A 12,237-nucleotide genomic window follows, 5' to 3' on the forward strand; every position below is an offset into this window, starting at 1 on the left:
AAATCTTTTTTCGTCCATAGTTTCTAAGCTACTCTAACTATGCAAACTGAAAATTAACGACAGAACAACCATACGTATGAGTAATGAGTCAATTTACGTAATTTGTAAAAAAATTGTTTTACATACACCTTCGGTTACATCTGACAACACTGTTTGTTTCTTAATATACTACAATCGTTGCTTTATAGTTTAGAAATATATGGATGAACAAGGCTTCAATTTCCTATAACCATTATTTGTGTACCGCTTCTGGTTCAAAAGTTCTACTATCCCAAACTCCAGGTTCCATTGTATATTGGACACCCTGTAGTAGTTCGGATTCTGCTTTTGGCAGTAGATCACTCATTATCATTTAAAAAAGAAAGAAAAAGACGATACACTTCAATAAATCAACCAATAAAATTATCACGTTATGATTAAGAGAGAATTTTCTGTAAGGTTTAATTTACCGCGATTTGAGATGTTTGGTTTGCAACACTGAAGGAGTTTAGCGTGTCAACTATTAAATTAAGGAAATGTTATGAAAAAACTAAACGATGAATAGTTTTTGTAGTTTGTCTAAAGAATAGTGACATATCAACAGCTCCATTGAAATATTAGATCTACCATTGTATTATCAAAACTCCATAAAAGGAATCAAGTTTTGGAATGTTTTTTCTACTTCTTACACGCAGCTGTGAAGCGTTTTTAACGTGTGAAGGTGGCGCCTCTAGCGTCAAACATGTGAAGCATTTCAATAATGATGCAATAAAATTTATTATTTTTAAAAATTTCAAAAAATAAATTGTATACATTTAAAAAATAAAATATTTAAATAGCTCGTCAAAATCAATTTTTCATTGATTTTACTGTAATTATCTTAATTGACCTTCCATGATGACTTTTTTCGATAATCGTTTGTACATCCGGGTGATTTCTCCTCGTGTGCTCTTGTGGAAGAGGTACGTGATAAGGCTATACCTACATAAATTGTAAGTTTTAAGTACAATTTCCAAATCCGAATGCAAATTGAAATATGTTTGTAAATCTATTAAGGTTCATGTATTGTTTGGTATATATAAACGTGTGTTTACTGTGATGTGATTGTAATTCGATACTTGTTTCCTTTCACTTTCAGATTAGGTGGGTCGCATAGGATTCCACCTAACGAAGACAACGTACCATCTGTTTCGTGTCCCCTTTTTTTTTATTCTCGAAGTTTTTGATACCGTCCCGCCGGGCGTTACCATTTTATATGACTTTAATTCGCCGAAAAGGTAAGTAGAAGTTAATCTTTTATTAGAAATAATATGATGTTTAATAGTATGCATGAAAACTTGTATATTCAAGCGTTCCATCGATAATTACGGTGCCAATGTGGCAAGACATATTTGATACCTGTATATTTCATTCTATGCATTATTCTCTCAGTAAAAGTAAATTACCTTGTACAGCAAGAGTATTGTTCAGTATGTGGATTAAACCTATTAAATATGATCGACATTCATAAACATGAGAAGTACTTAAGCTGTTTCGCAAGTAGGCTATTGAGAATTGAGCGAACTTTTTTGTCAACTACCTTTTTATTGTAGTTAACAGAACTTTTGTAGGCGTAATTTACTCAATTACAGAGGGGAAGGTAGAAATCATCTAATAGTAATGAAGTTGGACGTTGCCTGTTTATTCTTTCTCTGTTATTTTTATTGAAAATTGTCACTTTTAGCAAAATAAATACCATACTGAAAATGGCAGGCAAGGTAATTATAAAATGGTACTAAAGAGCAGTACTTTATATTGCGAAAATTGGCAAAAATCTATGAGAATCCTTCCAGTTCTTCTATGAGCAAAATATATGTAATACTTCGTATTCATAATGTAAATTGCTTCTCACTGCGTGTCTGTATAATAAGTCTCATAAAGAGGGAAATTTCAAACCGGAGGGTTTGGGGAGCAGAGCCTCCACAGGGCGCACGTTTATATATCCGGACCTCAAAGGCAGAGGGGAGGAAGTCATTTTTTTTTTTTTTTCTGAAAGGAGTTATTGCCAGATTTGAAACGCGTGTTCTGATATCTCTTATTCTTAGAAAACCTGTATTATGAATACTTTATCAAATAGCAACAACAAAATTGGATAGAAGTCCGAAGGCACTTAAAGGTAAAAAGAAGTAAGTCACTGTTTTCTGTCTCTCGTGTCTGCCTTTAAGGTCCGGATATTTAATGTATAGTGTGTATCCAAAGCAACTTCCACAGATTTTTCCGACACACGACTGTAAACGTTAGGTTACCTCGGGTTCCGTATGCTTATAAATTATGCACACTTAATATTCTGATTTGTAAATCTTTCCACTTCAAAAAATCATGTACAACTGTTTCATCCTGTTTTCTCTTTAGTAGTACACACTATACGAGACGAGCAAATTTATTCTTTCCTGTCTGGTGAATTTTCTTTTTTTAAAGATAAGTAGTGGGGCTTAACCTAGGGTAGCTCCCAAAAATTAGTATTCATTCCATTTTTAGGCATTTATTCCGAAGTTGTTCGTTCGCTTGATTTTCGGCAAAAAGCGTAATAATAGCTACGAAAATCTAAAAGTCATAAACTTTTAGATAGAGATGTAAGGGCTCGGAAAAAACCCGACTGTTTTTTTTTTTTAAACTTCTGCTTCGCTTTTTTGCTTGGGGAAATTTTGGGCTTTTTTTTTTCTTTTCAAAATTCTGCTTTAAATTGATAAAGAAACTTTAGTTTCGCTTCTTTACAACACACAAACTCATTTAATTAGTGCAGGGATGCAGATGAGGGGAAGGTTCTAGAACACTGGTCCACCCCATATAGGTTAGTTCCTCCCTGTATCAAAGTTATTTAATTCACATAGTATTGCCGAGCGAGCGTAAGCGAGTGATGGCGGGTTAGAGCTCCGCAGAGCTGCGTGGGAAGGGTGGGACCTATGTTCCAGAAGCTTGCCGCAGATAAGCAACAAAATTTTACTAGCCCACATCCCACAGTATAAATCATTTATTTACCTTCGGTATGATATTAAATACTCGCCCGCACCGATGAACCACTTGCCCCGGGCGAGTGGTTATTTGCATCCCTGAATTAGTGGTTGATGCAGATAATACAAAACCTCGAGAATAAACCGTGAATTGGTTTAGAATCGGGAAATTATCGAATTTTCTCTCCATGGATCATATACGTAGTAAACTGTTCCTCAGAACGTGTGTTTTCCAAGGTTCTAGAATATATAACCACCATCATGGTTTACTCAGTCCTGAAGGTTTCTGAATTTTTAACAAGAGGAATTCAACGTATCAATACGGAGCTCTCTCTTAAAAAAGAAAAATTAAGCTAAGTCGAGCACAAGTACACAACAAGCATGAGTGAGTGGTTAGCTTTTGCTCTTCTATCAAGAAGTATGGGATTCAGTCGCGCACTCGACCATTTTGACGTAGTTTTTCTTAAGGGTAATCACTACAGCGAAATTAAACTACCAGCAGTTTTAGAGTTTTTCTGTAATATCTTAAAGACAAATAAAAATATTCGAAAAGCAGAAACGTAGTGCACTAGACAATACAATTTTGCATATGATACCTTTACCAGAATTCACTAATCTCCTTTTGGTGTACCGCTGTTTACAAAACCCGAAAAAATGCTAAATCTATCAACAGTCCCAAATCGAAAGCAGATAGATGAGTTGTAATAACGGTATCACATGCAAAATTATACTCTAGTGCACTAAGTTTTTGCTTTTCGAATGTTTTTATTTGTTTTGAAGATATTACAGAAAAACTCTACAATTAGCGGTAGTTTAATTTTGCTGTAGTAAAGACCCGTAATCCTATCTGTAAATGTAGAGATACTAAGTTAGTGTGAGTCCTGGCCGACTTCCTTTCTTATTGTTTTTAAATCGTTGTTACCGGTATTACTAATTAGCAGCAATGACGGATTTGCGAAGGAGGTTAGGGTGAGGGGGGTGTCTTGCGGACAAGCCTGTTCTCCGAAGTTACGGAGTCTCTAAAACAAATTAAATGTTTGTTATGGTCTTTACTCACGATCTTCAAACTTTCGTCAAATATAAATTTGTAATTTTTAGAAAAAACTAAACATTAATCCACTGATTATCAGTATGAAATGGTCTTCAAGGTTGTATTCGGAAGATTGTTGCTGAATTTTCAAACGAAACGAAATATTAGTTATCCCTGTGCTCGTGAACTTGAATCTCCTCCCAAATGATAATAATAATAATAAAGAAGATTTTTAGAAAAAACAAACCCCTCACCCCTCCTAAAATATTTTTCGAAATTCGCTACTTATTATTTGTGTAAAATGGTTTATAAATAAATGTGTAAATGTATTCAAGGTTGTATCCGAAAGATTATTGCAAAATCATTACACAGCTATAGTATAACAAATGTAGAAGTACGCTGTGACTGATATTGAAAAACGTATACGCTATGACTAATATATGTGCTAGAAGCTAGAGTACTAAGATCTAAGAAATGAAACACAGATGATTAAAGATAAAGTGATCTAGAGAAAAAAAAAGTATCGACAACTTAGAAGTTGAATTGCCCTTAAATACTACGTGCTTTGTTTACTTTAATTCATAAAACATGTGCTCCATCCATCGTGATGGTGAATTTCAGGGTGAAATATGATATTTATGTCATGAAAGCTTATTTAACTATAGAGTATACTATAAGAGAGCTACTTAGATAGAAAAATCATGAAAATGAAAAAAAAAACCGCCCCCCCCCCTCCAAAAAAAGACTGTTTTTTATGTGAAAAAAATCGATTCAAAAAGCCAGCTTTTTCTGCATCTCTACTTTTAGGATCGCTTTAAAAGGATATAACAGAGTAGGATAGGATACAGTAGAGTAAGGTAAGAATGAGTATGGTAGGTTCGGGTTAGCTTAAGGAAATTTGAACCCATTTTGTTAAAATTGTAATTTCTCGTCTGTGTGTAAGGGTACCAACTGGAGTGTCTTTGTACACCTGCAGTCATGTTCAGAAATTTTGCTAGAAACGAACTACCAACTTTAGGGCTTAACCCCATTTTTATGCCTAAATTTATCACATGTATTCAAGGTTGTATCTGGAAGTATTCAAAGTTGTACACTGTGCTAATTTACATAAAGGATTGTGAATATTACTAATTCATATGTGACTCAAAATATTAACAACCAGAGTACAACAAAATGAAGAAAAGGATAATTTCAAATCATAGAAATATTAATATAAACATAAAACTACAGAACCCTTCTGTTGGTATAGTGGCCAGTGCGCGCTGCTTTGGGTTCCGGGTGTGATTTCTCTGGTTGGAGAGCATTTAAATTAGAACACATAATGGTGGTTAGTCCCACCTTAAACTATAGCTCCAGTGTAATGTAGGCTCAGTGGCAGAGCGTTCACTTCTGCTGTTCCTGGTTCCAGTCATTCCGCCGAAATGATCTTTGTGGTGGACTAGCACGGTGTGTATAGGGTTTTTCTCGGGATTCTCCCGTTTACTCCTACTTTCACCATGATCATCTGCGTCATCATTATAGTCTCGGTGCATAATCGTGAAATGTTAGTGGAAACATGGTCATGAATACCGTGAACCAAAGACTACGAGGAAAACAGACAATTATATTAGGAAAACCTACGGGTACTTGATAATGCACTTACACCATCCAACATATTGTTCTCTTCTGTTTGCGTATTCATACGTTTTCTACAGCTTGTCCTTACAAGTTAATGTCATATGTCCGGACAGATGCATTTGAACCAAGAAAACTATTATTTGACATCTACTGATGTGAAAATGACATATTTGAAGCATGTCATAGCCTTGGGAGCGTAAGGTTCGGTAATTGGTGTTCCGCTAAAATAAATGGAATTTCAAAAGTTCGTCTGAATGGTGATACAGTGATTTAATTGTACTTGCGAAAGAAAATCACCAAAATTGAAGGTGGAAAGGAAATAAATAAATAATAATAATAAAAATATTCATAAGTAGCGCAATGCAAAAGGTTGTAACATAGGAATGACGTAACTCTTCCTCCTTTTATTTTCATCGATCTCCGCCCAAAACTTCAATTTAAATACCACTATTACAATATACAAATTACCAATTCCGGCGGGAGTTCATGTGGTTCGGATTCCACATTAATCAGTAGGTCCACGTCGCATATAGCCTCGCTGCTGAACGGGACGTTAAATTCAAAATCAATTCAGCTCATACGTGCTACAAATAAAACAGCGAGGACATTAATAACTTATTTACGAAATTACAATATTGACCTTTGACAAACAGTGAAAGAAACTACATACCAAGCATATACCGTGATCGAGTAATTCACACAGATAATGTAAACTTTTAGATAAAATTAAGCTAGCAATCAAACTCAGCTCACTGTCAACCAGGACAAAACGTGCAAAGTACGTGCTAGGATAAAAAAACATTCTCAGTGAAGAGAGGGAAACAATACGAATTTTTATATAAAAATGAAACTAAACCTTATTCGTGTTCGTATTGAGTAGCTAAAAAATTACTCATGGGTCAATGCCACAGATGAAATATTAATGCAGTTGACCCAGAAGAATATTATAGAACAGTTTTCACACAATTTCTAAATTCTGTTGTTACAGAATTTGAGAGCTGTTTTTAAACCACAAACATATCCTAAGTATCAGACATCAGGTAATAAATTTGAATGTTCATCACGATTCAAGTAATTAACTGTATGTAAGGCACACTAACCTACCTGAAATGCTCTTATGAAGATGATTATAAGACATTTCGCTTGTTTCGGAAACCTGTCGCATTTCATTAATGAGACTTATACAAAATGCATCACCAACGATTTTTTAATCCATTTATAGTCTGAAAACACACACATTTTTTTCACAAAGCAAAATATTTGTATTGTAAAAAGGATAGTATTTAATATAATCTTCTGTGAACAATAAACCTAATTATCGGTACTCGTTGCATCTATCAGGATTCATCAGGACAAAAGTGGGTAGGGTGTGGGATGCTGTGATTACGTATTACGTTAATAGACTTATTATTTATTTCTGATCTTTATACATATATTTATTACAACAAAAATATATCATATTGTACATATAAAAATAATCAAATAAGAAAAAAGAGCAAATAAATAGAACTTTAATATTTGAGATAGCAAACATAGAAGACTCTTCATTTATTGTATCTTTCTTATTTAAGTACTAGACATACTACAACTGGCTTAAGTAATCTTAAAAAGACCTAACCTTTTGTATCCAGGAAGCAAAAACTTTCGATACACAGGCTGGTAAACCGGGAAAACATGGAAAAGTAAGGGAATTTACAAACACCGGGAAATATTAGGGAATTTTTAAAAAAAACCTGGGAATTTCTGCTTCAATGAAAATATAAGTATTTACTATCTTTCTAGCCATTTAGCCTCTCTGTTTTCATTCAAAATACATTCGGTTTACCCCCACTTGCAACAATAATGAATCAACCGGTACTTCGGTGCGAGCGGAGAGGGCGGAACCAATGCTGTTAGCGTTGACCTTCAGCCAGTCAACACCCTGGTTGCAAACGTGGCCTGTCTTCTGCTGTGCCAAAGCAAGTCGACTGTCACGTGATTAAAGAAAGAGCGCTGGTAATGTTCTGTCCAGGGTTTGAAAAATCCCGGGTATTTTTGAAAAAACTCAACCCACCTGGGCCCATATGGGTTTTTTCGAAATATTTCAATGTCTTTGAGGTGAAAATGTTAAAACGTGATTTATATTTCAAGATTGTCATTGTCGCAACTTGCAAAAATTTTTTGTTCACTACTGTTTCGAAAAAATGGTCGCCATTTTCAAATTTTATATTGAATCGCCGAGAAAATCTATACAGCTAATTTAGAATGTCTCTTGCTTCTACCCTCAAAATTTCAACTTAGAAATCCGAAAATTGCACCCTGTAGCGTGAATAAACTCTAGTTGAAAAATGGCCGCCATTTTGAAATTTTACGTTGGATCGCTGCCAAAATACATATAAAGCTAATTTAGAGTGTCTCGTGCTTCTACTCTAAAAATTTGTTTTTAAAAGACCGAAAATTGCGCTTTGTACCGTGGATACCCGCTATTTTAAAATACCGCCAAAATCTATGCAGGGAATTTAGTGTGTTCCGTGCTTGTACCCTGAAAATTTAAACTTAAAAAGATCGAAAGTTGTACCCTGTAATATGTGTGTGGTACAGGCAGACAAACGAACAAATGTAGATCGAATCATTCCAGGAGCCTCAGTAACGTTCGCCAAATACAATATGAATATCAAATATATTAATTTAAAACAAAGATATAATTCATGTATTATAAAATAAATGTTTCAATAGCAAATACCTTATATGGCAAATATTTTCCAGCGTAAAATAAATGGTTTTATTGTTAAAGTTCACTTCCGATACTTTGCGCGTTCAATTACGGGAATTTTCCTAGCACTAGCAAGACGGTTCTTTCTCGAAAATGAATTTAAAACAATTAACAAAGAGATAATTTCTGTTTTATAAGGTAAATGTCTTAAATGAAATTAAATATCTTCCAGTTTAAAATAAATAGTTTTATTGTTAAAGTATTCACTTCCAATGCTTTGTGCGTTCAATTGCGGGAATTTCCCGAGCACTTTTTTCATGACGGGTTTTCACCGAAAATGCAACTTTCTTCACTGTACATCGACACTTCCACTAGTACCGGTATGGAAGTTTAAATTCAGCACCTGAAATAGTAGGGTTAGATAGTCTTCGGAACTCCAAGCGTTAAGCTTCTTAAATTTGACAAGAATTTGTCCGCTATTGCTGGTGTTGATTCTTCAGAATGCTTATTTGAAGAGTAGCAAGTAATGACTGAACTAAACTGTTGTTGTTGGAAAACCAAAATTTTACTGAAGAATACTTGTGTTACCATCTAATGTATGAAATAATGCTATTAGCTTTACTAATATATTTACATATTTACTGGTGATACAGGAACCTATGGTCTTAAACTCGTCAAACGTATGAGGGATAACGTCCCACGGCGTCGCCGAGCACACTATTCACGGAAAGTATTTTCTAAAATATAAAATTACATATTTTACTTCAAATGGGCTATAAATACAATCCATACATGAATTTCTTCTATAATTATCTCAAGCTAAGGTAAACTTTTTAATTCATTACAGTGCATTCAGAACTTTATATAGGGCTAACATTGAATGTTGTTGTATACTCTAACATGAAAGCATCTAATTCGTTCAACGGAAGTCCAAAATCTGATAAAAGTCACTTTCAATGTGATCACCTTAGTTGTACCGATATTATACCAATATAAAGCTCAAAAACCCAGGTGGGTCCAACCCGAAAAAACCCGGTGGGTTTTTTCGGGCTGGGCTCACTTGGGCAAACCCTGGATCTGTCGTACGTATTATATAATTATATTAAATCATAGTAACATTTTAAACTGTCTGTAATGGCACTGTAAATGCATGCATGCAGTCACAAATATGTGAGTGATATATTATCATTTCATATCGTCAATTTGCGGGGCCTTGGGCGCAGTGGCGGTTTTTTAAAAGTTCAAATTTTATCGGTAAAAGTTTAAATTTTATCATTACGAGCTAAGGGTAGGAAACTTTATACAGCATCATAAAGCACATCAGGTAAGCTTTCTTCTTTTAACTTGTATCGATAAAAAATTAATTTTTATCGATATGATTTCCTTCAAGACTCGCCACTGCTGGGACGAAGGGAAAGTGTAGAAGGGAGAATTCCATTTTCGGTATTAATAAATTATTTTGTCAAATTCGAGACTTTCGTATTGCTTGTTTTAATATTGCATAGGCGTAAGTGGATGGAGCTTAGGGAACAAAGGAGTTGCAAATTTTGCGTTTGTTGTCTACCCTACCCTAACCTAACTTTGTTGTGTCGAAATGTAGTTTTCGAGTTTTCTTAGTTTAGTTTAGTTAGTTTAGTGAAATTGCATGTTACGTCGTACTCATGCCTAAGAAGTCAGTGTTTTCAAACAACTTTCTGTTGAGCTCAAAATTTTCATTGTGGCTTTCTCCTGAGAAGCACAATAAGTATGCAACATTTTGCAAAAATTTGCAAAACTACTTTTAGCCTTAGCAATATGGGCAACCACAGGGCAAGGAAACACAGTGCACCTGTTAAGAACTCGTTGGTCAATCAGCTGATTTCAAGTTTTTGTCAAAAGCTCGAAGTGGTTAGTATTGCCGTTGAAAATCCAGGATTTTCGTGTATTAGTGAAGAAATGGCCGTAAGCGGCTTCAGAAGTAGCTTATACCATTGTTCATGGGGTTGAGCTACTGTCTAAAAGTGATCTCAATGAACTACAAAACTGCAGGCATTACGTTATTAGATTTGATGAAAGCCTTAAAGTCCTCACGAATCGTTTTTGGGATATGAATGAAAACCAAGTTTCATCAAGATGTTTGAATTCAGTTTTCCTCATACATTCAACGTATACAGACATTGAATCAAGTTTTAAGAGTGGCGTCTTAGGTTGAGACCTGAAAAAATGGTTCAAATTTCCACGGATGGCTCTCATATTAATTTCAGGTTTCTTAGTGAGTTGTAGAAAGATCTTGCATGTTCACCTTCAGACCCAGTTCCTTTTGATATTGGAAATTGTGGGGTGCCAACTATAAAATGTGCTTTCAAAGCTGCCATGCAAGCAACAGGCTGGAAATTAAAAGAATATCTGAGGGCTTCTTACAATTTATTCAAAGACTTTCGAGCTCGTCGAGCAGATTATATAAGATTCACAGGATGTTCCATGTTTCCTTAAAGAAAAAAGAAAAGCATTAGAAGGACGGAAAATGCAGAGGTTGCATCCCAAGCCATGGAAATATTACCACACGTGATGAAATATGTGCAGCGGGCTGCTGACGAGAGGAAAGTACCAGGGTGTACAAGCTTTGATACTGTAAGAAATTCCATAAATGATTAGTTCCTTGGTGCAAAACTATGCTTGTTCACAACATTAGCAAAGGTTGTTGAACCATTTTTACGTGAATTTGACGGAGAGGCTCCCTTAGCTCCTTTCTTTTACAATTCCGTCTATGCCGTTGTGTTGTTTATAACTGGTCGTTTTGTGAAATAGTGATTTGGCAGGCAAGCCGTTAGTGAACATTACTTTTCAGAACAATGGAAACCTGAAAGAAACTACATTTGTAAACATTGGCTTATACATCAAAGGATGCTTTACGAAAAGTCAGTTCTATGTCTCAGAGAGATTCTTGAATTTCGCAGATTGTCATACAAGATGTCAGAAATTTGTAGTAAAAATAATGGAGAGGTCACCTTTGAAATCCAAGCTGACAAGAGCAATTTCGTTTCTGGATCCGAGCGTATTTGTGGATGATAAGGCAGCTACAGTGTGTCCAATTGTCTGGAAATCGTGGTATCCAGAAATTGGCTGTCAGGAGCATTGGCTCATCAAATCGAAGAATTTAAAACTTTTTCTCAGAATCCTCTGGTATTGGAAGCAATGAAGACTTATGACAGAAAAAATAAGAGATTAGATGACCATTGGATGGAAGTGCTAAATTTATGCGCATGATCAAGGAAGATGACTGATTTTGTGAAATTTCTCCTAATTCTTTCTCATGGAAATGCCAGTGTAGAGAGGGGATTTTCAATCAACAAAGAATGTTTGAAAATCAAAGTGAGCAGAGTCTAATTGCACTAAGGAGGATGCACGATACGATTTCGGTTGTTGGTGGTATAGAAAAGTTCAAAATTCAAAGAAACTTGTCCATGTTGCCCTAGAGGAAAAGAAGAAACAGCAGAAGAGAAATGCCATTAAGGGTGAGGTTGTTGAACTCAAGGCAAATAAAATGAAGTTTGTTGACTGAGGTTAAGAAGAAGCTGTCTGCAATTGAAGAGGAAGGAAATCAGTCATTTGAGGTCTTGAACATTTCAACGAATGTTGTATTTATCTCAGTAGTTTGGTTTTTGGTGAACAGCTAGTGTGATGTGAGATATTAAAAACAGTTCAGTGAATGTCGTGTTGGACTTTAGAAACAGTTACAGTGTGTCGTCTTTTGTAAGTAGTGTTAATCTTCAGACTGAAAGTTACGAAAGAGATATGGACCAGTGACGGAGAAATATTGGTAGGTAGGTGATTAAAATTAGATCTTAGAAAACTAGATTAAAATTAGACTACTGTTACTTTCTGTAGCGTTCTTTTTAGTTTTAGTAATACTACATTGTAGTTCACTTACAGCTTTGTGTCGAATTTTG

The 12,237-nt window shown here is 35.1% G+C and overlaps 1 protein-coding gene across 3 annotated transcripts in view; it reads left to right on the forward strand.

Moving 5' to 3' along the window:
• Window positions 1-807: 807 nt before the first annotated feature.
• The window catches only part of eIF5 (eukaryotic translation initiation factor 5), a 105,588-nt gene continuing 94,158 nt past the window's right edge, over window positions 808-12,237 (forward strand). The window contains exons 1-2 of one of the 3 annotated variants that reach the window (XM_081725507.1): window positions 808-941; window positions 1,118-1,256. The gene's annotated coding sequence lies outside the window, so the exon portion shown is untranslated. Of the gene's footprint in view, window positions 972-1,117; window positions 1,257-12,237 lie in introns of all 3 variants that reach the window. The other 2 variants (XR_014126809.1, XM_081725506.1) reach the window with 2 other exon arrangements.

Source organism: Thermobia domestica, chromosome 9 (genome assembly GCF_964235325.1).
Source record: "Thermobia domestica chromosome 9, izTheDome1.hap1.1, whole genome shotgun sequence".
Lineage (NCBI taxonomy): Eukaryota > Metazoa > Arthropoda > Insecta > Zygentoma > Lepismatidae > Thermobia > Thermobia domestica.